The 13,470-nt window shown below is 50.7% G+C and overlaps 1 protein-coding gene and 1 non-coding gene across 3 annotated transcripts in view; both read right to left on the bottom strand.

The window, feature by feature from the left end:
- EFR3A (EFR3 homolog A) overlaps positions 1-10,238 on the bottom strand; it is a 61,597-nt gene extending 51,359 nt beyond the window's left edge. Inside the window, exons 1-2 of one of the 2 annotated variants that reach the window (XM_087958917.1) lie at positions 10,153-10,226; positions 4,424-4,568 (exon numbers count right to left, since the gene is read on the bottom strand). The gene's annotated coding sequence lies outside the window, so the exon portion shown is untranslated. Of the gene's footprint in view, positions 1-4,423; positions 4,569-10,152 lie in introns of both variants that reach the window. The other variant, XM_087958916.1, reaches the window with a different exon arrangement.
- Positions 10,239-12,501: 2,263 nt separating this feature from the next.
- On the bottom strand, positions 12,502-12,574 carry TRNAR-CCG (transfer RNA arginine (anticodon CCG)). The gene has a single exon. It is a non-coding gene; the product is annotated as a tRNA-Arg (tRNA).
- Positions 12,575-13,470: the final 896 nt, after the last annotated feature.

Genomic DNA, 13,470 nt, shown 5'->3' with positions numbered 1-13,470 from the left:
GATTCAGGTCTGGGGGACGGGCGGGCCAGTCCATAGCATCAAGGCCTTCGTCTTGCAGGAACTGCTGACACACTCCAGCCACATGAGGTCTAGCATTGTCGCTGCATTAGGAGGAACCCAGGGCCAACCGCACCAGCATATGGTCTCACAAGGGGTCTGAGGATCTCATCTCGGTACCTAATGGCAGTCAGGCTACCTCTGGCGAGCACATGGAGGGCTGTGTGGCCTCCTAAAGAAATGCCACTCCACACCATTACTGACCCACTGCCAAACCGGTCATGCTGGAGGATGTTGCAGGCAGCAGAACATTCTCCACGGCGTCTCCAGATCCTGTCACGTCTGTCACACGTGCTCAGTGTGAACCTGCTTTCATCTGTGAAGAGCACAGGGCGCCAGTGGAGAATTTGCCAATCTTGGTGTTCTCTGGCAAATGCCAAACGTCCTGCACGGTGTTGAGCTGTAAGCACAACCCCCACCTGTGGACGTCGGGCCCTCATACCACCCTCATGGAGTCTGTTTCTGACCATTTGAGCAGCCACATGCACATTTGTGGCCCAGCTGGAGGTCATTTTGCAGGGCTCTGGCAGTGCTCCTCCTGTCCCTCCTTGCACAAAGGCGGAGGTAGCGGTCCTGATGCTGGGTTGTTGCCCTCCTACGGCCTCCTCCACATCTCCTGATGTACTGGCCTGTCTCCTGGTAGCGCCTCCATGCTCTGAACACTACACTGACAGACACAGCAAACCTTCTTGCCACAGCTCACATTGATGTGCCATCCTGGATGAGCTGCACTACCTGAGCCACTTGTGTGGGTTGTAGACTCCGTCTCATGCTACCACTAGAGTGAAAGCACCGCCAGCATTCAAAAGTGACAAAACCATCAGCCAGAAAGCACAGGAACTGAGAAGTGGTCTGTGGTCACCACCAGCAGAACCACTCCTTCATTGGGGATGTCTTGCTAACTGCCTATGCTTTCCACCTGTTGTCTATTCCATTTGCACAACAGCACGTGAAATTGATTGTCAATCAGTGTTGCTACCTAAGTGGACAGTTTGATTTCACAGAAGCGTGATTGACTTGGAGTTACATTGTGTTGTTTAAGTGTTCCCTTTATTTTTTTGAGCAGTGTATAATTTAAATTTATTTAAACATATATTTAAAAAATGAAAAAAAAATATCCTTGCAAATTCTGAAATAGAACATGCTGAGATCTAAAGTCAGGAGTCTCAAAGAGTAATTTTGCCGGCTAAAAATAAAGAAACAAAAGGAGAACATCAAAGTGGGTTAGGAAATAGGAGACCTCAGTGCTGTGCACGAACTTGAGCTGCTAATTTCTATGTGCTTTTTTAAAAAAAACATCCCAAAGTGCTTATGAGCAGTGTATTGTCTGGGTCAATACACTTTACACACAATTCTGATAATGATAGTACCATTTATTTAAATAAATATGATGGCAGATGAGATTCTGCCGAAACGTCGCTACAACTTTAAAAGCACAACTACTATGACGTGGGAAAATACCCGAACAAAGCTGAATGCCATACATGTAAGTACCCGCGAAAACTTAAGAAAACATATATATATATATATGTATGTATGTATGTATGCCGAAACGTTGCTACAACTTTAAAAGCACAACTATAATGACGTGGGAAAATACCCGAACAAAGCTTAATACCATACATACATACATACATACATATATAAGCAAAATGCCCCTCATGCATCATCACAAAATCTCCAGAACCTTAAATCCTACAAACTTGAAATTTGCCACGTATGTTCCTCTTGGCTTCTAGATGCTCGCTAAGAAAGGATTTTTCAAAATGATCATCAGAGCATTAGTATTTTGTATATTATTTTTATTAACACGCTCTGATGCTAAGGAGCTCTATTCCCCCTCCCCACCTGAAAAAAAAGAAATCTCTTCCCAATGCAAAACACAAGCAGAGGAGTTTCCGCTTCAGTTTCAGAGCAGCAAGCAGCTTTAGTCCAGAACAGTTGAGCTAAGCCACGCCCAGGCTCCTTGCTGTCTCCTTCTTGCTCACACCGCAAATACTCTTTCAGTTCCCAAACAGCCCTCAACTCTCTCACACTCTGACAAGGACGCTAGCCAGAGGAATACTGATGGATGCTGGTAGGCAGAGGCAGAATTCCCCCCCCCCTTATTTTCCTCCCCAAAAAAACTAAGCCCGACCACATAGTTTCCTAGAGAAGCCCAGGTACACAGCTCGTTATTAGATATAAGAGCTACTCTCAATACTTCTACAGCTGGATCAGGGCCGTCCAACCTTGGCCCCTTTAAGACCCCTGGACCTCAACTCCCAGAATTCCCCAGCCAGCACAGGAGTTGGTTTCCAGACCTTTCGTTACCAGGCTAAATAACACCTCCTGCAGAATTTAGGGGGTGTCGGTGTTCTTCCGCAGGGCTTCGTGCGGTCTGTGGACCTGGTGATGGGGAAGCCACGTCAGGTGAGAGGGTTCTAATGGGTCAGGTATGGGTTGGGTCAAGCGAGGGTCTTGCAATGGGTCAGGTTTGAGTTACATCAGGTGAGGGTCATGGGTCTTGGGATGGGGAGGTCAGGTCAGGTGAGGGTCACATCAGGTGAGGGTCTTTGATGGGCCAGACCTACGGAATTACCTAGCCTGATACCGAAACCTTCAGACGGCAACCCCAGCCTCATCACCCTACACGGGTGGGATGCTACCGGTTCAGCCCGGTTCTATAGAACCGGTAGCTCTGAAGAGCAGCAGACAACGACCCGCTTCGGCATGGCTGAGGGTTTTTTTTGCAAATGGTCTACGCATGCACGCAAAATGCACTCACCGGGGGTGGGATTCTACCTGCCGGAGAACCGGCAAATCACGCCACTGGCTGGCCCTGCCCTGCCCACTCACTCCTTACACGGCCTGCACACCATCAAAGCCGCCTGCTAAGTTGCTAGTTTTCCTTTTCCCCCCCACCGACCATCAGCTGTTCTGCTGTGCTGGGAGATTTAGATTAGCTACAAAGCAGGAAATTGTTGGATTTCTTGCTTTCTAGCTAATCTAAAAGCAGAGCTGAGCCTGAAGCTTCTATTATTCGGTGCAGACTCAGGTAGCAGATGGTAGAAACACAGATCTCTGAGTGAATCTGTGATTCTGTGAACAACTCAATCTTGCCTGCCTGCTCTGCCTGATTTTGGGTAAAAGTTGCTCTTTTTTTTTTTTAAATAAAAAATTCAATATTTACATACATGGTGTGTTGGGAGTTAATTTTGTGAGTTTGGTTGCTAGCAAATTTTACGAGTTTGCTCGCAAGCAAATATTTATGTGACAGACTCAGGTAGCCGATGGCAGAAAGATAGATCTCTGAATGAACCTGTGATTCTGTGTGCAACTCACTCTGCCTGCCTGCTTTGCCTGATTTTGGATAAAAGTTGCTCTTTTTTAATAAAAAAAAATTCAATATTTACATATTTATAATATTTACATACAAGCCGCGCCCAGCCAGTCACATGACCACCAAGCCACACCCACAAAATTAGGCCACACCCACAGAACCAGTTGTTAAGAAATCTGAATCCCACCCCTGATCCTACACCCGAGTTGTCAAAAGATTTATTAGGAGCAACATGCCGGCATTAACCTAAATTCAGCCAACTCTGGCATACATAATTTATAGTTACCTGTGACCCTGTTCCCCCCCCCCTCTGGGTGTGTCATAAATCAGATTCTCCAATGAAGCACGTTCACCGGGCTGGGCGTCATCAATCACATGCTCCAATGGAGGATTTTTGTGTGGGCAGTAAGATCCGGTAGCCTAGCTACAATCTTTGTAAGATAAGCGTGGAATGTGCTTCTGGTTTTAAACTGCCACGTGCTGCTCCTTCAGATTTCCCCCCTTGTTTACGGCAACTTGAAAAAGGCATAGGAGTGCTTTACGAGTTGACACGAGCTAGAGATATTCCCCCACTATGGCAAACCATCAAAACTGGCACATGCCAGAGCATAGAAAGACCCCAGAGGAACAGCGCAAGATTGGAAGACGTGGGAAAAAAACACCTGGCCCAGAGAATCGCCAAGAATCAGACATGACTGAATGGATCTCGTCCTCCTCTCCTCCTCCTCCTCCTCCTCTCTCACCAATATCACCAGAGGTGACTTGCAACGGAACTGAACGGAAATGGCAGGTGTGCAACGCATAGAATTCAGGCCGGACTCTCATCTGAAAAGGATCGGCCTGGCTTCAATTTTGACTCACCACCTTTTCCAGGTTTAATTTAATTTTTTCCCCTCCAGCTGAATGGGGGGGAAATACGCCATCCTTTCATGGAAAACTTTAAAAAAAAAAAAAAAAAACCAAACAGAGCTTACATTTTATTTTTATTTTTTTCCCATGTTCCATGCAGCCGGGAGGGAGGGAGAAAGACAGAAGCTTCTGTACCTTTTTAAAGTCTCGTTCTTTTAAGACCTGCATAATAAAACTGCTATGAGGGATCAATTAGAGAAGGCCTGGCATAAAACGGTTCTGCAAAACGAGCGACGGGTTAATCCTGCTGCATCAGTGCTGAATCTGGATCACCGAGTCCCTTTTCGGGAGGGGGGGGGGGAGATGGCAGTTCAGAAAATAGTCCTATGTAGAAAAAGGACCAGCTTTCAAATACCAGACACAGATATTCCTTGAGTATTGCTGGCTTTGAGCTCTCAATTTACTTTAATTTTATGTATTTTATGTTGCTCTCAGCTCTCAGAAATTACCATTGCATTTTATCTTTTCCATGCTGGTCTTGGACCATAAATAAGGATTTGATTCTAGCCCTTTAACGGGGACGACGTACAGTTGCCATCCTCGACTGGCTCTTTGCCACGATTTTCCAAAATAGTCAGGAAACCGAGAAAGGGGAATGTCTGTAGCTCAGGGTTGAAATGAAGGGCGCTTGGTGATGAGGTTGGTGGTTTTCTTGCAGGCGTTTGATGACCCAAATTAAGTGACATCAGCAGTGACAGATGTTACCTAACTTGGGTCATGGAACTTCTCCAAGAAAAGCACCAAGGTTGGAGAAAACCATGGATGGATGGAGGGTCAATGATAACGTTACCTGGTTGGGTAATGAAGTGTCTGTAAGGAAACAACCAAGCTCAGAGAGCGGAAGGAAGAGAGGAAGGAGAGTGGGAGGAAGGAAGAAGGAAGGAAGGAAGGAAGGAAGGAAGGAAGGAAGGAAGGAAGGAAGGAAGGAAGGAAGGAAGGAAGGAAGGAAGGAAGGAAGGAAGGAAGGAAGGAAGGAGAAGAAGAGCGGAAGGAAGGAAGAGAGCAAGGAGAGGGGAAAGAAGGAAGGACAGAGGAAGGAAAGAAGGAGAGAGAAGAAGAGAGGGAGGGAGGGAGGAAAGAGAGGAAGAAAGGAGAGAGGAAGGAAGAAGGAAGGAAGGAAGGAAGGAAGGAAGGAAGGAAGGAAGGAAGGAAGGAAGGAAGGAAGGAAGGAAGGAAGGAAGGAAGGAAGGAGAGAAGGAGGGACAATGATACCTAGTTTGGTAATGAAATGTCTATAAGAAAACAACCAAGCTCAGAGAGCGGAAGGAAGGGAGAGAGAGGAGGAGGGAGGAAGGGGAGAGGGAGGAAGGAAGGAGCAGAGGAAGAAAGGAGGGGAGGAAGGAGAGAGGAAGAGTTGGAGGAAGGAGAGAGGAAGGAGGGAGGAAGAGCAGAGGAGGAGCAGAGGAGAGGAGAGGAGGGAGGGAGGGAGGAGAGAGAGGAGAGAGGGAGGGAGAGAGAAAGAGAAGGAGGAGAGAGGAGGGAGGAGAGAGAGAGAAGGAGGAGAGAGGAAGGAGGGAGAGAGGAAGAGAGGAAGGAAGGAAGGAGCAGAGGAAGAAAAGGAGGAAGGAGAGAGGAAAGGAGGAAGGAGAGAGGAAGGAAGGAGAGTTGGAGGGAGAGAGGAGAGAAGGAAGGGAGGAAGGAAGGAGCAGAGGAAGGAAGGAGAGGAGAGAAGAGAGGAGAGGAAAGGAAGAGAGGAGAGGAGAGAGAGGAAGAAGGAAGGAGAGGGAGAGGAAGGAGAGGAAGAAGAGAAGAAGGAAGGAAGGAGGAAGGAAGGAGCAGAGGAAGAAAAGGAAGGGAGGAAAGGAGAGAGGAAAGAAGGAGAGAGAGGAAGAGAGAAGGAAGGGGGAAGGAGAGAGGGAGGAGAGAGTTTGGTAATGAAATGCAGAAACACAAGCTCAGAGGGGGAGGAGAGAGGGAGAAGGAAGGGAGGAAGGAAGGAGCAGAGGAAGGAAGGAAGGGAGGAAGGAGGAGGAGAGAGGAGAGGGAGGGAGGAGAGAGAGAGAAGAAGAGGAAGGGAGGAAGGAAGGAGCAGAGGAAGGAAGGGGAGGAGAGGAGAGAGGAGGAGGGAGGGAGGGAGAGAGGAGAGAAGAAGGAAGGGAGGAAGGAAGGAGCAGAGGAAGGAAGGGAGGAAGGAGAGAGGAAAGGAGGGAGGAGGAGAGAGGAAGGAAGGGAGGAGAGAGGGAGGGAGAGGAGGAGAGAAGGAAGGAAGGAGGAGGAGGGGAGGGAGGGAGGAAGGAAGGAAGGGGTGGGAGGAAGGGAAGGGTCACGGATGAGATTACCTAGTTGGGACCCATGAAACCCCTCCAAGAACCAAGCCGAGGTTTCCGAGAAAACTTAGTGCTCCACTTTCAGGGATGCTTTGACCCCAGAGCCTCCCCGCCATTTCCGAGGCGCTTCCTAAGGTGCCTTGGGGGGGCTGCCACACTGCCCAGCCCATCCTGCAGTCGCCACCCGACGTGTCCCCCGGCTGTGCCAGGATTGCATAAGGCACCTTAGGATGACCAGCCCTGGACCAGCCCTCTTGATGAACCATCCTCCAGTGAGTGCCCACCCCCCAAATTATGCTCCTGAGAAGAGCGCCCGACCGTGGACCCAATGCCGGGTCTTAGGCCCCCCCTGGGCCGGGTTGCTTTTGCAGACCTTCATGACCTGGCTAGAAGGGAGAAGAGGAGGAGGAGGAGGACTGTGGGCTCCTTGTGGCACTCTGAGTTCGGTGGTTTTCTTGCAGACGTTTCCACGACCCAACGAGGAACATCATCAGTGCTAGAAGGGAGGGGATTTGCAGAGAGGGAGGGAGGGAGGGAGGGAGGAGGAAGAGGACTGTGGGGTCCTTCATGCTCTCTGAGCTGGGTTGTTTTCTTGCAGACCTTTCACGACCCAACTAGGGAACATCATCAGTGCTGGAAGAGAGAGGAGTTTGCAGGCAGGAATAAGAGGAGGAGGAGGAGGAGGAGGAGGAGGACTGGGAGTCCTTGGGGCTCTCTCTGCTGGGTGGTTTTTGCAGACATTTCACGACCCAACAAGGAACATCATCAGTGCTAGAAGGGAGGGGTTGGAGGAGGAGGAGGAGGAGGAGGAGGAGGAGGAGGAGGAGGAGGAAGAGGAGGAGGAAGAGGAGGAGGAAGAGGAGGAGGAGGAGTCCTTGGTGCTCTCTCTGCTGGGTGGTTTTTTTTGCAGACGTTTCACGACCCAACTAGGGAACATCATCAGTGCACATGGTTACACTCTGCGTTCTAACACTGATGATGTCACCTACTTGGGGCAATGAACCATCTGCAAGAAAAATGAGAGCACCATGGACCCCACAATCCTCCTCCTCTTCCCCCTCCCTCCCTCCCTCCCTCCTCCTCTCTGCAAACCCCTCTACCTTCCAGCACTACTGACCTTGTTCCCTAGTTGGGTCATGAAACGTCTGCAAGGAAACAGCCAAGCTCAGAGAGCCCCGAGGACCCCACAGTTCAACCTTCAGCCTGGAGGAACAGGGGCCGTTTGGGCCAGGCAGGCAAATGAATGGGGGGTGGGGTGGGCTGCACAAGCCCCTCCCTTGCAGAGACCAGCTCTTCTGCACACAGAATTTGGGGTGGGGGGAGAGAGAGACCCCCTTCTAGGGCTTGCAAGGGACAGAATGACATCCTGAGAGGAGAGCCAAGATCAAAGCTCAGAGGAGGAAGACTTTATCCTTGGATTCCTCCCGGTTTTCCTCCAGCCCAGCAGCCCCCCCGCCCTGCTCTCTATTGGCTGCCCTGGACTGCTGGATTTCCTGGGGGGTCAGGAAGGGAGGGAGGGAGGGAGGGAGGGAAGGGGAGCAGCTGGTCCTCCTCCAGGGACCCTCCATCTGCGTCCTCATTTCATTTTATTCACTGATGAAATGTATATTATACATAGGAGTCTCGGTGGCGCGGGGGTTAGACTGCAATACTGCGGGGCTCCTTCTGCTGCCAACCAGCTGCCTCCAATTGAGCAGTTCAAATCCCACCAGGCTCCAGGTTGACTCAGCCTTCCGAGGTGGGTCAAAGGAGGACCCCAAATTGTTGGGAGCAAGAGGCTGATTTGTAAACCTCTTGGAGAGGGGGAAAGACTGTGAATTCCCTTCCTTCCTTCTTGTTAGAATGCAGGATTGCAGAACTTCGATCCTGACGCCCAGGTTGAAGCCTCGTCCTTCGAGGTGGGTCAAAGGAGGACCCCAAATTGGAGCAAGAGGCTGACTCTGTAAACCTCTTGGAGAGGGCTGAAACTGTGAATTCCCTTCCTTCCTTCTTGTTAGAATGCAGGATTGCAGAACTGCCAGCAGTTCGATCCTGACCGGCTCCAGGTTGACTCAGCCTTCCGTCCTTCCGAGGTGGGTCAAAGGAGGACCCCAAATTGTTGGGAGCAAGAGGCTGACTCTGTAAACCCTCTTAGAGAGGGCTATGAAAGCATGGTGAAGTGGTATAGAACTCTAAGGGCTAGAGCCAAATGGAAGGAAGGAAGGAAGGAAGGAAGGAAGGAAGGAAGGAAGGAAGGAAGGAAGGAAGGAAGGAAGGAAGGAAGGAAGGAAGGAGAGGAAGGAGGAGGGAGGGAGGGAGGGAGGGAGGGAGGGAGGAAGGAAGGAAGGAAGGAAGGAAGGAAGGAAGGAAGGAAGGAAGGAAGGAAGGAAGGAAGGAGGGAGGGAGGAAGGAGGGAGGGAGGAAGGAGGAGGGAGGAAGGAAGAACTGGGGATCCTGGGTGCTCTCTGAGTTTAACCTGGTTTAACCTAGTTTAACCTGGTTTCCTTGCACATTTCATGATTTAAACTAGGTTAACATCATTGCTAGCAGGGTTTGCAGAGAGAAAGGAGAGGGAAGGGAAGGAAGGAAGGAAAGGAAGGAAGGAAGAACTGCGGGGTCTTTGGGGCTCTCTGAGCTGGGTGGTTTTCTTGCAGACGTTTCATAACCCAATTAGGGAACATCATCAGTGCTGGGGGAAGGAAGGAAGGAAGGAAGGTCCATGGTGGCCCAGGAAGGAAGGAAGGAAGGAAGGAAGGGGAGGGGAAGGAAGGAAGGAGGGATGGACTGTGGGGCATTTGGGGCTGTCTGAGCATGGTGGTTTCCTGCAGACGTTTCATAACCCAATTAGGGAACATCATCAGTGCTGGAGGAAGGAAGGAAGGAAGGAAGGAAGGAAGGAAGGTCCATGGTGGCCCAGTGCTTAGAAGGCAGGATTGCAGGCTGACTCTGCCCACTGCCAGCAGTTCGATCCTGACCGGCTCAAGGTTGACTCAGCCTTCCGTCCTTCCGAGGTCATAAAATGAGGACCCAGATGGTTGGGGGGGCAGAGGCTTAGAGAGGGCTGTAAAAAGCACGGTGAAGCGGTATATAAGTCTAAGGGCTGTTACTATATGCTCCCCCCCCAAAATAAGCAAAAGCAACCCAACGTGACAATGTTGCGCTCTTAGGCTGCAATAAGAAAAGCCTGAAAAATCCACACTCCGGATTCTAAGCGGGAAGGGAGAAGGAACCGATCCGGAGTAAGGGGGGAGGGGTGGGGGGCGAGGGAAAGGAACCGGGCAACCGCCGTTTTCGAGTCGGGGGCTCCGTTGGGACCCCCGCCCCCCACTCCCGCGCCCAAGAGACCCCCAAAGCCAGAACAGGCCCCTCTCAAGAGACCCCTCCCCACCCAATGGTGCAGACTGCCCCCCTTCTCTGGCTGCTCCCCGCCCCCTTTTCTGCGGCAAGAGCCCCCCACACGCCGCCTTCGCCAACCGGGCGCCCTCCGGATTGCGGGGGGCTGGGGGTCCCCCTTTAAACTGCTTGGGTGGGGGAGGGTGGCTGGGAGGGGCCCTTCTGGGGAGGTCTTGGCTCTCGGTGCCCACCCCAGCAGCCCCCCTCCAGCGGCCGCGGACTCACCCAGCGCCCGGACGCCGCAAGCGAAGCGGCCGCAGCGGCAGAAGCACCGCCGCCATCTTGGGCCGCCGCGCGGTGCATTGTGGGCGTGGTAGTTCTGCGCGCCCGGGGAGGGAGGGGCCACCCCCGCCTGCCCCTCTCTCTCTCTCTCTCTCTCTATCGCGCATGTGCGCGCGGGACGCGGGTTTGGAGCGTCGTGGGAACGCACCCGCATGCTTCATGCGCTGCTTGACACCCAGCCCCCGCGTGTCTCTGCCTCTCCCCGGGAGTTTTGGGGTCCCTTTCCGGGGTCTTTGGCCCAGCCCAGCCAAGCCCAGCCGAAGTGCTGGGGGGGACGCTGGGGGTGGGGAGCCCGGGAGGATTCCCCCGCTCCCCAAATTGCAAATCGGGGCAGGGGGCCAAACCGTGCAGGAGCAAAGGGGGAGCATTATTCCAAGATCCCGGAGACTCCCCCCCCCAACCCAAATGATTGTATGATTAATCATGTTGCGGTTGAGATTAAATAATTTCATGATTTGCTCAAAAGTGTCAACCAGACGACGCTCCCTCGGACGTAATGGCATATAAGAAAAATCCTTGGCATGCGCAGAGGTGGATAGGCTAACTATGGAGTTAAAAGGCAGAGAAGAAATGGAATACTATATATAAGATCTGGAATGGATGATACCAGTGGTTAGAGAACAGCCGTAAAGAAGAATATTGTAGGAGGTGTAGTAAAATGAGGAAGTGTTGTATATATATATTTGTAAATATTGTTATCAGTTAAAAGTAGGAAACAACTATACAACATAATAGAACAGTAACAATTATGTCAATATCAGCAAATACGGAACCTGAATGCTGTAATGAGTGTAAATATGGTGTTTTAATAGCAAGAGCAACAGCACTTAGACTTCTGTACAATTTCACAGTGTTTTCCAGCCCTCTCTAAGTGGTTTACAGAGTCAGCCTCTGGCCCCCAACAATCTGGCTCCTCATTTTACCCACCTTGGAAGGACAGAAGAGTAAACCTTGAGCCGGTCAGGATCGAACTGCTGGCAGTTGGCAGAATCTGCCTGCAATACTGCAATCTCACCACTGCGCCATTATGGCCCTTCCTTCCTTCCATCCTTCCATCCTCCCTTCCCTGCCTGCGTCCTCTCTTTCCTCCGTCCTTCATTCCTTCTTCCTTCCTTCCTTCCTTCCTTCCTTCCTTCCTTCCTTCCTTCCTTCCCACTTAGCACTAGCACTTAGACATATATACTGCTTCACAGCCCTCTCTAAGCAGTTTACAGAGTTCAGCCTCTTGGCCCCAAAAATCTGGCTCCTCCTTTGATCCACCTCAGAAGGACAGAAGGCTGAGTAAACCTGGAGCCTGGTGAGATTTGAACTGCCAAATTGCAGGCAGCCAGCTGTCGGCAGAAGGAGACCCGCAGTACCGCACTCTGACCACCGCGCCACTGAGACTCTTAATTTGAAATATGAGTAATAAAAATTTACTTTGAAAAAATAATAATAATTTCATTATTAATAATGTCAGAACTCAGGTTCCCTGGGCAGACTGCAAAACCGTCTCGATTTTTAAAGAATAAATTTAGGGAGGGAATGATAAACCACCCGAAAGGCCTTGATGGATACAAAGCTAAAATGGGTCAGGGAAGAGAAAATGCTTATCCCACTGTTGCAAAGCATCTAGGGAGCTTTCCCTGGGCATCACATGATATATTTAGGATAACACAGGTGTCCCCGGGGAGGCTAAAAAGGCATCAGGTCGTGCGGAGAAGGGTTTCTGGGCATAAACAGAGCACCCCCCAGAGCGGATTCCGCACTCTATGCAGAATCTCAAGGCATAATGTCCAGTTTTGAGCACCAGGTGGTGCTGCTGCTCCGTGAGAGGTTAGAGGCGATACTAAGCCCCCTCCCTCCTTTGCCTTATGAATGACAGCTCCCCTGAATTCCAGGGGGGTGTTGGGGAGGGGGCGTTTGGAGACAATTGGGGGGGGGGCAGGGTGTGTGTGTGACAGACCTAGCTTTGGTTATTGAATTCTGACTTTCTCTTACATTCTGCAAAGCCTTGGCCACTTTATAAGGAGGAGGACTTCAACTCCCAGAACTCCCCAGCCAGCATCTTTAAGATGGGGGGGGACTTTCACTCCCAGAATTCCCAGCATGCTTTAAAAGGAGGGGAGGATTCCCAGAATGGCTGGCGGGGCAATTGAAGTCAAGTTCTTAATCTCAGGTATAGTGGGTCCCCTGGGTTGAGCTAGAAGATCTCCAAGGGTCCCTTCCAACTGGATTACTCTGGTTCCTAATCCCCTCTTGGGTTAAAGCCTCTTCTCAGAGCCTCTCCCAATAATAAAATTGTGGCTGATGCGACCCAGGTGGGACTTGAACCCACAATCCCCAGCTCCGGAGGCTGATGCCTTATCCATTAGGCCACTGGGCCCCCTTCTGCAGCTCCTCGTTGCTGCCACTCCTGCAGCTAACAGCGGGGGTGGATTGGCAGGGGGGGGGACGGGACAGAGCCAGCCTTGGCACTGGAAGGGGACGCCTGGATGCGCCCGTTCTCTGGCGGAGAGGCAAAGGCAGAAAAGCAGGGCTGGCGCACGGAGCACGGAGGCTGCGGTTGCTTTGATGACGTCGTTGTGCAGGTCTCAGGAGATGGAGCCCAGCTGGGTTCTGCCTCCAAAATAAGCCACGATGCCCAGCCTGGTCCTGAGCCACAGCTTGCAATGTCACTCACTCCTATTATCATTTTATTTTTTTATTTATTTTGATTTGTCAATCGCTTACAGGATAACAGGTATAAGTAAAAACATAGTGATGCATTGCAAGAAATGGTTACATATAAGAAAAAGAAACAATAGGACAGGGACGGTAGGCATGTTGGTGTGCTTATGCACGCCCCCTACAGACCTCTTAGGAAAGGGGTGAGGTCAATAGTAGACAGTCTAAGGTTAAAGTTTTGGGGGTTTGGGGAAGAGACTACAGAGTCGGGTAGAGTATTCCAGACTTTGACCACTCTGTTGTTTAAGTCGTATTTCCTGCAATCAAGTCTGGTGCGATTAACCTTGAGTTTGTATCTATTGTGTTCTCTTGTGTTGTTATGGTTGAAGCTGAAGGTAGGACATTGCAGGAGATAATTTTATGTACTATACTTAGATCGGACCGAAGGCAGCATAGTTCTAGGTTGTCCAGGTCTAAAATTTCAAGAAGAAATAGATCTACAGAGGACGCTATAGCCATCACTCTTCACACTGCTCTGACTCATCTAGAACAGCGGGAGGTCTATGTGAGGATGCCTTTTGTGGATTTTAGTTCTGCATTTAACACAATTCTTCC

The sequence above is a fragment of the Notechis scutatus genome, chromosome 3, assembly GCF_049901735.1.
Source record: "Notechis scutatus isolate UNSWTSFEM ecotype Mainland chromosome 3, rNotScu1.2, whole genome shotgun sequence".
NCBI classification, from domain to species: domain Eukaryota; kingdom Metazoa; phylum Chordata; class Lepidosauria; order Squamata; family Elapidae; genus Notechis; species Notechis scutatus.
Note: the sequence above shows the minus strand (reverse complement) of the source record. Positions and strands in the feature narration are given on the sequence as shown.